This window comes from Bolinopsis microptera, chromosome 4 (genome assembly GCF_026151205.1).
Source record: "Bolinopsis microptera isolate Bmic1 chromosome 4, MBARI_Bmic_1.0, whole genome shotgun sequence".
Taxonomy (NCBI): domain Eukaryota; kingdom Metazoa; phylum Ctenophora; class Tentaculata; order Lobata; family Bolinopsidae; genus Bolinopsis; species Bolinopsis microptera.
Genome location: NC_087075.1, coordinates 2,418,428 through 2,434,123, shown reverse-complemented (window position 1 = coordinate 2,434,123; position 15,696 = coordinate 2,418,428). Strand labels below are relative to the sequence as shown.

General features: G+C 42.8%; 1 long non-coding RNA gene across 1 annotated transcript; it reads left to right on the top strand.

The window, feature by feature from the left end:
- Window positions 1-4,509: 4,509 nt before the first annotated feature.
- Window positions 4,510-6,791, top strand: LOC134814545 (uncharacterized). Its single transcript, XR_010160178.1, has 3 exons — window positions 4,510-4,551; window positions 5,128-5,232; window positions 6,705-6,791. It is a non-coding gene; the product is annotated as an uncharacterized LOC134814545 (long non-coding RNA).
- The last annotated feature ends 8,905 nt before the right edge of the window (window positions 6,792-15,696 follow it).

Genomic DNA, 15,696 nt, shown 5'->3' with positions numbered 1-15,696 from the left:
AGGTGGTAGTTCTGGATACTAGTGAGGAGTTCTGTAGTAGTTTTAACATCTCCTTATATGGGCATCACGTGTGGGGAGGTGGTAGTTCTGGATACTAGTGAGGGAGTTCTGTAGTAGTTTTAACATCTCCTTATATGGGCATCACGTGTGGGGAGGTGTAGTTCTGGATACTAGTGAGGAGTTCTGTAGTAGTTTTAACATCTCCTTATATGGGCATCACGTGTGGGGGAGGTGGTAGTTCTGGATACTAGTGAGGAGTTCTGTAGTAGTTTTAACATCTCCTTATTGGGCATCACGTGTGGGGAGGTGGTAGTTCTGGATACTAGTGAGGAGTTCTGTAGTAGTTTTAACATCTCCTTATATGGGCATCACGTGTGGGGAGGTGGTAGTTCTGGAAATATGAGGAGTTCGTAGTAGTTTTAACATCCCTTTTATGGGGATCACGTGTGGGAGGGGGTAGTTTTGGAACTAGTGGGGTTCGTATAGTATTTTTTAAAACTCCTTTTTGGGCATCACTGTGGGAGGGGGTTTTCTGGATACTAGTGGGGGAATTCGTAGTTTTTTTAACATCTCCTTATATGGGGATCACGTTGGGGAGGTGGGGAGTTCTGGATACTGTGAGGATTCTGATATTTTAACATCTCCCCTTAGTGGGGATCACGTGTGGGAGGTGGGATTCTGGATACTAGTGAAGAGTTCGTAGTAGTTTTTAAAATTTTTCCCTTTTAGGGGATCACGTGGGGGGAGGTGGTAGTTCTGGATACATGAGGGGTTCTGTAGTAGTTTTAACTCTCCTTTTATGGGGATCACGTGTGGGGGTGGTAGTTCTGGATCTAGTGGGAGTTCTGTATATTTTTAAAATCTCCTTATATGGGGCATCACGTTGGGGAGGTGGTAGTTCTGGATACTAGTGAGGAGTTCTGTAGTAGTTTTAACATCTCCTTATATGGGCATCACGTGTGGGGAGGTGGTAGTTCTGGATACTAGTGAGGAGTTCTGTAGTAGTTTTAACATCTTCCTTATATGGGCATCACGTGGGGGGAGGTGGTAGTTCTGGATACTAGTGAGGAGTTCTGTAGTAGTTTTAACATTTCCTTATATGGGCATCACGTGGGGGGAGGTGGTAGTTCTGGATACTAGTGAGGAGTTCTGTAGTAGTTTTAACATCTCCTTATATGGGCATCACGTGTGGGGAGGTGTAGTTCTGGATACTAGTGAGGAGTTCTGTAGTAGTTTTAACATCTCCTTATATGGGCATCACGTGTGGGGAGTGGTAGTTCTGGATACTAGTGAGGAGTTCTGTAGTAGTTTTAACATCTCCTTATATGGGCATCACGTGTGGGGAGGTGGTAGTTCTGGATACTAGTGAGGAGTTCTGTAGTAGTTTTAACATCTCCTTATATGGGCATCACGTGTGGGGAGGTGGTAGTTCTGGATACTAGTGAGGAGTTCTGTAGTAGTTTTAACATCTCCTTATATGGGCCATCACGTGTGGGGAGGTGGTAGTTCTGGATACTAGGGAGAGTTCTGTAGTAGTTTTAACATTCTCCTTATATGGGCATCACGTGGGGGAGGTGGTAGTTTCTGGATACTAGTGAGGATTTCTGTAGTAGTTTTAACATCTCCTTATATGGGCAATCACGTGTGGGAGGTGGTAGTTCTGGATTCTAGTGAGGAGTTCTGTAGTAGTTTTAACATCTCCTTATATGGGCATCACGTGTGGGGGAGGTGGTAGTTCTGGATACTAGTGAGGAGTTCTGTAGTAGTTTTAAACATCTCCTTATATGGGCATCACGTGTGGGGAGGTGGTAGTTTCGGGATACTAGTGAGGGAGTTCTGTAGTAGTTTAACATCTCCTTTATGGGCATCACGTGTGGGGAGGTGGTAGTTCTGGATACTAGTGAGGAGTTATGTAGTAGTTTTAACATCTCCTTATATGGACATCACGTGTGGGGAGGTGGTAGTTCTGGATACTAGTGAGGAGTTCTGTAGTAGTTTTAACATCTCCTTATATGGGCATCACGTGTGGGGAGATGGTATGTTCCTGTTGCAGGTAAAGCTGGGTAGAGGTGTTTTCGCGAGACCCAACATGGTAGCAGAGGTTACTATTGTTACTACGGTTACTGTGGTTACTACGGTTACTGTGGTTACTACGGTTACTACGGTTACTAAATATGTTCCTGTTGCAGGTATTTCAAGTGTGAGCTTGGTAGAGGTGTTTTCGCGAGACCCAACATGGTAGCTTTCTACAAAGTTGAGAAAAACACCGCCTCAATGTGGACACTCAGTAGAGCTGTGGTGAGTGCTGACTTGACACGTGACAGTGCTGGCTTAACACGTGACAGTGTTGGCTTAACACGTGACAGTGTTGGCTTAACACGTGACAGTGCTGGCTTAACACGTGACAGTGCTGGCTTAACACGTGACAGTGTTGGCTTAACACGTGACAGTGCTGGCTTAACACGTGACAGTGCTGGCTTGACACGTGACAGTGCTGGCTTAACACGTGACAGTGTTGGCTTAACACGTGACAGTGCTGGCTTAACACGTGACAGTGTTGGCTTAACACGTGACAGTGCTGGCTTAACACGTGACAGTGCTGGCTTAACACGTGACAGTGCTGGCTTGACACGTGACAGTGTTGGCTTGACACGTGACAGTGTTGGCTTGACACGTGACAGTCGTTAATTCCTGTCACGTATCAGAGCTAGAGAGGGAGCCTAGTTCTAATGTACCGTCACAATAGTGACTTTAATATACAGTATCCAGGTTTATTTTAATAGCTGAAAAACAATAAACAAACAAAAAGAGGTAAATTAAAATGAAGTGTTGGTTTTACTCGGTTTCCTGATCCGTGATTAATAGCCTGAGGTCCCCAGGTAATTATTATGCAATTGTTATTGTTATTGTTATTGTTATTGTACCCAAGGTACTGATACAGAGACTTGTGAGAAACTACCGCGCTAGGAAAAAGGCAGAGAAGATAAAAAACGCTCCCAAAGAGCTCCAGTAAGTTCTCATTATTATTTATTACTGCTTCTATATAGTATAGTGCTACTAGTACGAACTGAGCCATTAGTGAGACGCAGAATAAGCATGATTTCCTTGTGTCTTGTTGTTGACAGTCCTGTCCAATTCCTACAAGTATTACACTAGTAGTAAGACTACACATGATCCCAGGGATATAGATATGCACGCAATCAACGCTCCTACTGAGGCTACAGAGTCATTACAGATGTTAGCTAAGTACCTAACCAGCAAGTTCTCTGATGAAGGCCACAAGGCAAGGGCTATCTACAGGTATTTGGTTACTTCGTGAATATGTTCATTGTAATATACTTCAACATCTTTAGAAAGGAAATGAGTGATGTGGACCATTCTACTGAGTGTGAATCATATACTCACATCATCCATTACCTGCGCAAACCAACCTCATAAACACAATCAACACCAACTAATGTAAACACCACATCCCAAATGAATCAACACCAACTTATGTAAACACCACATCCCAAATGAATCAACACCAACTAATGTAAACACCACATCCCAAATGAATCAACACTAATTAATGTAAACACCACATCCCAAATGAATCAACACCAACTAATGTAAACACCACATCCCAAATGAATCAACACCAACTAATGTAAACACCACATCCCAAATGAATCAACACCAACTAATGTAAGCACCACATCCCAAATGAATCAACACTAATTAATGTAAACACCACATCCCAAATGAATCAACACCAACTAATGTAAGCACCACATCCCAAATGAATCAACACCAACTAATGTAAGCACCACATCCCAAATGAATCAACACCAACTAATGTAAACACCACATCCCAAATGAATCAACACCAACTAATGTAAACACCACATCCCAGATGGATAACGGAGAATATAAGCTATGCAGTAGCGGACTACCTAGCTATGCGGTACCCAGATGTAACGGCAGAGGGGACCCTAGCTAACCGTACCAGTGTGTGTGCAGGGTACGCTAACCTCTTCAAGGCGCTGTGTGATGCTGCTGGGGTTAAAGCTGTATATGTGAGTAGCAGGCTTTAAGTGATACAAGATACAAGGCTAGGTCACTCCCGGTGATACAAGCTACAAGGCTAGGTCACTCCCGGTGATACAAGCTACAAGGCTAGGTCACTCCCGGTGATACAAGCTACAATGCTAGGTCACTCCCGGTGATACAAGATACATGGCTAGGTCACTCCCGGTGATACAAGATACAAGGCTAGGTCACTCCCGGTGATACAAGATACAAGGCTAGGTCACTCCCGGTGATACAAGCTACAAGGCTAGGTCACTCCCGGTGATACAAGCTACAATGCTAGGTCACTCCCGGTGATACAAGATACATGGCTAGGTCACTCCCGGTGATACAAGATACAAGGCTAGGTCACTCCCGGTGATACAAGATACAAGGCTAGGTCACTCCCGGTGATACAAGATACAAGGCTAGGTCACTCCCGGTGATACAAGATACAAGGCTAGGTCACTCCCGGTGTTGGGATACAAGATACAAGGCTAGGTCACTCCCGGTGATACAAGATACAAGGCTAGGTCACTCCCGGTGATACAAGATACAAGGCTAGGTCACTCCCGGTGATACAAGATACAAGGCTAGGTCGCTCTCGGTGATACAAGATACAAGGCTAGGTCACTCCCAGTGATACAAGATACAAGGCTAGGTCGCTCCCAGTGATACAAGATACAAGGCTAGGTCACTCCCGGTGATACAAGATACAAGGCTAGGTCGCTCCCGGTGATACAAGATACAAGGCTAGGTCACTCCCGGTGATACAAGGTACAAGGCTAGGTCACTCCCGGTGATACAAGATACAAGGCTAGGTCACTCCCGGTGATACAAGATACAAGGCTAGGTCACTCCCGGTGATACAAGATACAAGGCTAGGTCACTCCCGGTGATACAAGATACAAGGCTAGGTCGCTCCCGGTGATACAAGATACAAGGCTAGGTCACTCCCGGTGATACAAGGTACAAGGCTAGGTCACTCCCGGTGATACAAGATACAAGGCTAGGTCACTCCCGGTGATACAAGATACAAGGCTAGGTCACTCCCGGTGATACAAGATACAAGGCTAGGTCACTCCCGGTGTTGGGATACAAGATACAAGGCTAGGTCACTCCCGGTGATACAAGATATAATGTTAGGTCACTCCCGGTGTTGGGATACAAGATACAAGCTAGGTCACTCCCGGTGATACAAGGTACAAGGCTAGGTCACTCCCGGTGATACAAGATACAATGTTAGGTCACTCCCGGTGATACAAGGTACAAGGCTAGGTCACTCCCGGTGATACAAGATACAAGGCTAGGTCACTCCCGGTGATACAAGGTACAAGGCTAGGTCACTCCCGGTGATACAAGGTACAAGGCTAGGTCACTCCCGGTGATACAAGATACAAGGCTAGGTCACTCCCGGTGATACAAGGTACAAGGCTAGGTCACTCCCGGTGATACAAGATACAAGGCTAGGTCACTCCCGGTGATACAAGATACAAGGCTAGGTCACTCCTGGTGATACAAGGTACAAGGCTAGGTCACTCCCGGTGATACAAGATACAAGGCTAGGTCACTCCCGGTGATACAAGATACAAGGCTAGGTCACTCCCGGTGATACAAGCTACAAGGCTAGGTCGCTCCCGGTGATACAAGCTACAAGGCTAGGTCGCTCCCGGTGATACAAGGTACAAGGCTAGGTCACTCCCGGTGATACAAGATACAAGGCTAGGTCACTCCCGGTGATACAAGATACAAGGCTAGGTCACTCCCGGTGATACAAGATACAAGGCTAGGTCACTCCTGGTGATACAAGGTACAAGGCTAGGTCACTCCTGGTGATACAAGGTACAAGGCTAGGTCACTCCCGGTGATACAAGATACAAGGCTAGGTCGCTCCCGGTGATACAAGATACAAGGCTAGGTCACTCCTGGTGATACAAGATACAAGGCTAGGTCGCTCCCGGTGATACAAGATACAAGGTTAGGTCACTCCCGGTGATACAAGATACAAGGCTAGGTCACTCCCGGTGATACAAGATACAAGGCTAGGTCACTCCCGGTGATACAAGATACAAGGCTAGGTCACTCCTGGTGATACAAGGTACAAGGCTAGGTCACTCCTGGTGATACAAGGTACAAGGCTAGGTCACTCCCGGTGATACAAGATACAAGGCTAGGTCACTCCCGGTGATACAAGATACAAGGCTAGGTCACTCCTGGTGATACAAGGTACAAGGCTAGGTCACTCCTGGTGATACAAGGTACAAGGCTAGGTCACTCCCGGTGATACAAGATACAAGGCTAGGTCGCTCCCGGTGATACAAGATACAAGGCTAGGTCACTCCTGGTGATACAAGATACAAGGCTAGGTCGCTCCCGGTGATACAAGATACAAGGTTAGGTCACTCCCGGTGATACAAGATACAAGGCTAGGTCACTCCCGGTGATACAAGATACAAGGCTAGGTCACTCCCGGTGATACAAGGTACAAGGCTAGGTCACTCCCGGTGATACAAGATACAAGGCTAGGTCACTCCCGGTGATACAAGATACAAGGCTAGGTCACTCCCGGTGATACAAGATACAAGGCTAGGTCACTCCCGGTGATACAAGATACAAGGCTAGGTCACTCCCGGTGATACAAGATACAATGTTAGGTCACTCCCGGTGTTGGGATACAAGATACAAGGCTAGGTCACTCCCGGTGTTGGGATGGCCTGAGGTGCTTATCTCCTTTTCATTAACCCTAAGCCACTCTGTGCCGAGGCACTATACTAGCTGTAGGGGGGTTAGTCCTACGAGCCAGAGAGTGTGTATCACCAGCCGAAGCTGTACCAAATCACAGTTTGATAACTGGCCGACTTGCATCCGACCGGATTTGAATCCGGCCCTTCTGCTTGGGAGGCGATCGTGTAACAACTTAACCACCCGGCCGAAAAGTTTTGAGTATAATTTTGAGTATAATTTCTCTGTAATCATCTGAGACAATATGAGTTTGCAATTTTCCAGCTAAATCGTGTCATATGCCACCTATAGTTGACTTACTAATTGGTTGCAGCTGAAAAAATCAGCCAAAACTGTAAAATTTCGGTCCTGGAAATTTCATCTTCAAAAACTGAAAATGGGACAGACATTGGGACAATATGTTTCTGCAATTTTATTCGGGATTTTGACTCCCAATACCTCAATTTGGTTTCATACTATCATCAATTAACTTACTAAATGGTTTCTGGGCCAAAATTTCATCCAATCTGTCAAATGAGTGTTCAGAAAATTTCATATTTGAAAATGGGACAAACTTTTGAAAAAACTTTTCGTTTTGTTAAGCTATCTGCTGTGGGCTTCCTCCGACCCAAATCAAACTTCCAGCACCTCAATCGTGTCATATGCCACCTATAGCTGACTTACTAATTGGTTGCGGCTGAAAAATCAGCAAAAACTGTAAAATTTCGGTCCTGGAAATTTCATCTTCAAAAACTGAAAATGGGACAGACATTGGGACAATATGATTTTGCGATATTATTCGGGATTTTGACTCCCAGTACCTCAATATGGTTTCATACCATCATCAATTAACTGACTAATTGGTTTCTGGGCAAAAATTTCATCCAATCTGTCAAATTTGTGTTCAGATAATTTCATATTTGAAAATGGGACAGACTTTTGAAAATACACCTTTTCGTTTTGTTAAGCTTTCTGCTGTGGGTTTCTTCCGACCCAACTCAAACTTCCAGTACCTCAATCGTGTCATATGCCAACTATAGTTGACTTACTAATTGGTTGCGGCTGAAAAAATTAGCCAAATTTGTAAAATTTCGGTCCTGGAAATTTCATCTTCAAAAACTGAAAATGGGACAGACATTGGGACGATATGATTTTGCAATTTTATTCCGGATTTTGACTCCCAATTCCTCAATTTGGTTTCATACCATCATCAATTAACTGACTAATTGGTTTCTGGGCAAAAATTTCATCTAATCTGTCAAATGTGTGTTCAGAAAATTTCATATTTGAAAATGGGACAGACTTTTGAAAATACAACTTTTCGTTTTGTTTAGCTTTCTGCTCTAGGCTTCCTCCTATTAATATAAGTAACGCTATGTTACATTTTGTAACGCTATGTAGTAGTAATGTTACATTTTGTTGTTACTGTTTTCATGTTTTCAGATTAGTGGTTACTCAAAAGGTCACCAGTTTAACAAGAACCTTCCACTGGACCAGCAAATGAGACACGCCTGGAACGCTTTTAAAGCTAACGGTCACTGGTAAGTGCTCTAAAGTCTAAACTAGTAGTAATACTAAACTAGAATAACTGAACTAGTAGTAATACTAAACTAGAATAACTAAACTAGTAGTATACTAGTAATACAATAGCGCTCTCACCTAATATCACTACTATTAATAAATACATTAAAGGAGTGAAGGAGTGTCATTAGATTAAGATGGGGATGCCCTGATAGTTGTTAATGCTACAAACAAGTGCCTCGATGTTACAGGTACCTCCTAGGTCCTGATAGTTGGTAATGCTACAAACAACTGCCTCAATGTTACAGGTACCTCCTAGGTCCTGATAGTTGTTAATGCTACAAACAACTGCCTCAATGTTACAGGTACCTCCTAGGTCCTGATAGTTGTTAATGCTACAAACAACTGCCTCAATGTTACAGGTACCTCCTAGGTCCTGATAGTTGTTAATGCTACAAACAACTGCCTCAATGTTACAGGTACCTCCTAGGTCCCGATAGTTGTTAATGCTACAAACAACTGCCTCAATGTTACAGGTACCTCCTAGGTCCTGATAGTTGTTAATGCTACAAACAACTGCCTCAATGTTACAGGTACCTCCTAGGTCCTGATAGTTGTTAATGCTACAAACAACTGCCTCAATGTTACAGGTACCTCCTAGGTCCTGATAGTTGTTAATGCTACAAACAACTGCCTCAATGTTACAGGTACCTCCTAGGTCTTGATAGTTGTTGATGCTACAAACAACTGCCTCAATGTTACAGGTACCTCCTAGCTCCTGATAGTTGTTAATGCTACAAACAACTGCCTCAATGTTACAGGTACCTCCTAGGTCCTGATAGTTGTTAATGCTACAAACAACTGCCTCAATGTTACAGGTACCTCCTAGGTCCTGATAGTTGTTAATGCTACAAACAACTGCCTCAATGTTACAGGTACCTCCTAGGTCCTGATAGTTGTTATAATGGTATAAACTGCCTCAATGTTACAGGTACCTCCTAGGACCTGATAGTTGTTAATGCTACAAACAACTGCCTCAATGTTACAGGTACCTCCTAGGTCCTGATAGTTGTTAATGCTACAAACAACTGCCTCAATGTTACAGGTACCTCCTAGGTCCTGATAGTTGTTAATGCTACAAACAACTGCCTCAATGTTACAGGTACCTCCTAGGTCCTGATAGTTGTTAATGCTACAAACAACTGCCTCAATGTTACAGGTAGCTCCTAGGTCCTGATAGTTGTTAATGCTACAAACAACTGCCTCAATGTTACAGGTACCTCCTAGGTCCTGATAGTTGTTAATGCTACAAACAACTGCCTCAATGTTATAGGTACCTCCTAGGTCCTGATAGTTGTTAATGCTACAAACAACTGCCTCAATGTTACAGGTACCTCCTAGGTCCTGATAGTTGTTAATGCTACAAACAACTGCCTCAATGTTACTGGTACCTCCTAGGTCCTGATAGTTGTTAATGCTACAAACAACTGCCTCAATGTTACAGGTACCTCCTAGGTCCTGATAGTTGTTAATGCTACAAACAACTGCCTCAATGTTACTGGTACCTCCTAGGTCCTGATAGTTGTTGATGCTACAAACAACTGCCTCAATGTTACAGGTACCTCCTAGGTCCTGATAGTTGTTAATGCTACAAACAACTGCCTCAATGTTACAGGTACCTCCTAGGTCCTGATAGTTGTTAATGCTACAAACAACTGCCTCAATGTTACAGGTACCTCCTAGGTCCTGATAGTTGTTAATGCTACAAACAACTGCCTCAATGTTATAGGTACCTATTAGGTCCTGATAGTTGTTAATGCTACAAACAACTGCCTCAATGTTACAGGTACCTCCTAGGTCCTGATAGTTGTTAATGCTACAAACAACTGCCTCAATGTTACAGGTACCTCCTAGGTCCTGATAGTTGTTAATGCTACAAACAACTGCCTCAATGTTACAGGTACCTCCTAGGTCCTGATAGTTGTTAATGCTACAAACAACTGCCTCAATGTTACAGTTACCTCCTAGGTCCTGATAGTTGTTAATGCTACAAACAACGGCCTCAATGTTACAGGTACCTCCTAGGTCCTGATAGTTGTTGATGCTACAAACAACTGCCTCAATGTTACAGGTACCTCCTAGGTCCTGATAGTTGTTGATGCTACAAACAACTGCCTCAATGTTACAGGTACCTCCTAGGTCCTGATAGTTGTTAATGCTACAAACAACTGCCTCAATGTTACAGGTACCTCCTAGGTCCTGATAGTTGTTAATGCTACAAACAACTGCCTCAATGTTACAGGTACCTCCTAGGTCCTGATAGTTGTTAATGCTACAAACAACTGCCTCAATGTTACAGGTACCTCCTAGGACCTGATAGTTGTTAATGCTACAAACAACTGCCTCAATGTTACAGGTACCTCCTAGGTCCTGATAGTTGTTAATGCTACAAACAACTGCCTCAATGTTACAGGTACCTCCTAGGTCCTGATAGTTGTTAATGCTACAAACAACTGCCTCAATGTTACAGGTACCTCCTAGGTCCTGATAGTTGTTAATGCTACAAACAACTGCCTCAATGTTACAGGTACCTCCTAGGTCCTGATAGTTGTTAATGCTACAAACAACTGCCTCAATGTTACAGGTACCTCCTAGGTCCTGATAGTTGTTAATGCTACAAACAACGGCCTCAATGTTACAGGTACCTCCTAGGTCCTGATAGTTGTTAATGCTACAAACAACTGCCTCAATGTTATAGGTACCTCCTAGATCCTGATAGTTGTTAATGCTACAAACAACTGCCTCAATGTTATAGGTACCTCCTAGGTCCTGATAGTTGTTAATGCTACAAACAACTGCCTCAATGTTACAGGTACCTCCTAGGTCCTGATAGTTGTTATAATGGTATAAACTGCCTCAATGTTACAGGTACCTCCTAGGACCTGATAGTTGTTAATGCTACAAACAACTGCCTCAATGTTACAGGTACCTCCTAGGTCCTGATAGTTGGTAATGCTACAAACAACTGCCTCAATGTTACAGGTACCTCCTAGGTCCTGATAGTTGTTAATGCTACAAACAACTGCCTCAATGTTACAGGTACCTCCTAGGTCCTGATAGTTGTTAATGCTACAAACAACTGCCTCAATGTTACAGGTAGCTCCTAGGTCCTGATAGTTGTTAATGCTACAAACAACTGCCTCAATGTTACAGGTACCTCCTAGGTCCTGATAGTTGTTAATGCTACAAACAACTGCCTCAATGTTATAGATACCTCCTAGGTCCTGATAGTTGTTAATGCTACAAACAACTGCCTCAATGTTACAGGTACCTCCTAGGTCCTGATAGTTGTTAATGCTACAAACAACTGCCTCAATGTTACTGGTACCTCCTAGGTCCTGATAGTTGTTAATGCTACAAACAACTGCCTCAATGTTACAGGTACCTCCTAGGTCCTGATAGTTGTTAATGCTACAAACAACTGCCTCAATGTTATAGGTACCTATTAGGTCCTGATAGTTGTTAATGCTACAAACAACTGCCTCAATGTTACAGGTACCTCCTAGGTCCTGATAGTTGTTAATGCTACAAACAACTGCCTCAATGTTACAGGTACCTCCTAGGTCCTGATAGTTGTTAATGCTACAAACAACTGCCTCAATGTTACAGGTACCTCCTAGGTCCTGATAGTTGTTAATGCTACAAACAACTGCCTCAATGTTACAGGTACCTCCTAGGTCCTGATAGTTGTTAATGCTACAAACAACTGCCTCAATGTTACAGGTACCTCCTAGGTCCTGATAGTTGTTAATGCTACAAACAACGGCCTCAATGTTACAGGTACCTCCTAGGTCCTGATAGTTGTTGATGCTACAAACAACTGCCTCAATGTTACAGGTACCTCCTAGGTCCTGATAGTTGTTGATGCTACAAACAACTGCCTCAATGTTACAGGTACCTCCTAGGTCCTGATAGTTGTTAATGCTACAAACAACTGCCTCAATGTTACAGGTACCTCCTAGGTCCTGATAGTTGTTAATGCTACAAACAACTGCCTCAATGTTACAGGTACCTCCTAGGTCCTGATAGTTGTTAATGCTACAAACAACTGCCTCAATGTTACAGGTACCTCCTAGGTCCTGATAGTTGTTAATGCTACAAACAACTGCCTCAATGTTACAGGTACCTCCTAGGTCCTGATAGTTGTTAATGCTACAAACAACTGCCTCAATGTTACAGGTACCTCCTAGGTCCTGATAGTTGTTAATGCTACAAACAACTGCCTCAATGTTACAGGTACCTCCTAGGTCCTGATAGTTGTTAATGCTACAAACAACTGCCTCAATGTTACAGGTACCTCCTAGGTCCTGATAGTTGTTAATGCTACAAACAACTGCCTCAATGTTACAGGTACCTCCTAGGTCCTGATAGTTGTTAATGCTACAAACAACTGCCTCAATGTTACAGGTACCTCCTAGGTCCTGATAGTTGTTAATGCTACAAACAACTGCCTCAATGTTACAGGTAGCTCCTAGGTCCTGATAGTTGTTAATGCTACAAACAACTGCCTCAATGTTACAGGTACCGCCTAGGTCCTGATAGTTGTTAATGCTACAAATAACTGCCTCAATGTTACAGGTACCTCCTGGAAATAACGTGGGCAGCTGGCCACATGGACATGGAGCGTCAACTCTTCGTAAGACAGTGAGTAATATTGTACTGAGTCATGACTCATGAGGAGTACTGCTCAGGAGTGTTTACTGTGCAAGTACTCTACTTACATGTACTCTGACTTTGAGTGTTTTCCAGGAATAATAATGTAACTATTCTCGGATATTCAAATATTTAATTTCTTTCCTTTTTGTGCTTTCTATCACAGTATAGTTCCTTGTATTGTGATAGAAAAGTCTTTTCTCATTTGCAATTTGGATCCGTCTAACTTTTAAAAGTTGGACGGTTGATTCATCTTATCTGATATATTATCCGGTGTAAGCATATACGCGGTACTGTTAATATTTCACTATGAGTATACTCCATATTCTACCCGAACAAAAAGATTTTGTGATTCTCTCAAGAAATTATGCAATTTTCAAAAGGCATTGTTTAGCTTCATGAAGAATAATGCATCACAAATCTTTTACACGTTAATAAAATAAAAGTTATATTATCCTAAATATATTCCCAAGGTTTAACTTTACAAAGAAATAATCTCATCAGTCGTAGCCTCGTGGCCCCTGTTTGTCGTCATGCTGTCATAAAGCGGCGTTACGACATCAAGCGGCATCACGCGGCATCACACGGCATCACGCGGCATCACACGGCATCATGCGGCATCACACGGCATCACGCGGCATCACACGGCATCACGCGGCATCACACGGCATCACACGGCATCACGCGGCATCACACGGCATCACACGGCATCACGCGGCATCACACGGCATCACGCGGCATCACGCGGCATCGCACGGCATCACACGGCATCACGCGGCATCACACGGCATCACGCGGCATCACGCGGCATCACGCGGCATCACGCAGCATCACGCAGCATCACACGGCATCACGCGGCATCACGCGGCATCACGCGGCATCACGCGGCATCACACGGCATCACGCGGCTTCACGCGGCATCACGCGGCATCACGCGGCATCACACGGCATCACACGGCATCACACGGCATCACGCGGCGTCGCACCCTAGTCTGTGGAAAGAGGACATTGCGCAGCATGAGCAAAATATTTTGGCACTGCAGTTTATTTGTTTGATCCGTTTGATGCTCTATTTTATTATAGGGGTGTTGTTTCACTTTCCCAATTGCGGATGTCCACGCTCCGGGAGTGTAATTAGAGAGAGATTGATATTTTTGATTTTCATTTCGTCGAGGTTTGTCCCTCTACTCACATGGAGAGAAAGCAAAGATGAAAGAAAATTAGAAGCGCGTTTTTAATGCACGTCTGGTCAGGTACCAGAGGGAACGAAGCAATTGTGCAGCAATTGTGAAGTTGACATCGCCAGGGCTTCATTGTCTAGCCAAGACTTTGTCTACAAGTACAATTACACTTTCACACTTTGTTGTTTCACAAGGCTCGCAGTTTGAGAGATCTCCTAGTGATCTACACAGTTTGCTTTGTTGATCCGTATACCGCTATATTCTCCTGCATTCCAACACAGACAGAGTCTATAAATAGTTTAGATACTTACAGTTACTTACAGTTACTTACAGTTACTTACAGTTACTTACAGTTACTTACAGTTACTTACAGTTACTTACAGTTACTTACAGTTACTTACAGTTACTTACAGTTACTTACAGTTACTTACAGTTACTTGCAGTTACTTACAGTTACTTACAGTTACTTGCAGTTACTTACAGTTACTTGCAGTTACTTACAGTTACTTACAGTTACTTACAGTTACTTGCAGTTACTTACAGTTACTTACAGTTACTTACAGTTACTTACAGTTACTTACAGTTACTTACAGTTACTTGCAGTTACTTACAGTTACTTACAGTTACTTACAGTTACTTACAGTTACTTACAGTTACTTACAGTTACTTACAGTTACTTACAGTTACTTACAGTTACTTACAGTTACTCACAGTTACTTACAGTTACTTACAGTTACTTACAGTTACTCACAGTTACTTACAGTTACTTACAGTTACTTACAGTTACTTACAGTTACTTACAGTTACTTACAGTTACTCACAGTTACTTACAGTTACTCACAGTTACTTACAGTTACTCACAGTTACTTACAGTTACTCACAGTTACTCACAGTTACTTACAGTTACTTACAGTTACTTACAGTTACTTACAGTTACTTACAGTTACTTACAGTTACTTACAGTTACTTACAGTTACTTACAGTTACTTACAGTTACTTACAGTTACTTACAGTTACTTACAGTTACTTACAGTTACTTACAGTTACTTACAGTTACTTACAGTTACTTACAGTTACTTACAGTTACTTACAGTTACTTGCAGTTACTTACAGTTACTTGCAGTTACTTACAGTTACTCACAGTTACTTACAGTTACTTACAGTTACTTGCAGTTACTTACAGTTACTTACAGTTACTTACAGTTACTCACAGTTACTTACAGTTACTTACAGTTACTTACAGTTACTTACAGTTACTCACAGTTACTTACAGTTACTCACAGTTACTTACAGTTACTCACAGTTACTTGCAGTTACTTACAGTTACTTACAGTTACTTACAGTTACTCACAGTTACTTACAGTTACTTACAGTTACTTACAGTTACTTACAGTTACTTACAGTTACTTAAAGTTACTTACAGTTACTTACAGTTACTTACAGTTACTTACAGTTACTTACAGTTACTTACAGTTACTTACAGTTACTTACAGTTACTTACAGTTACTTA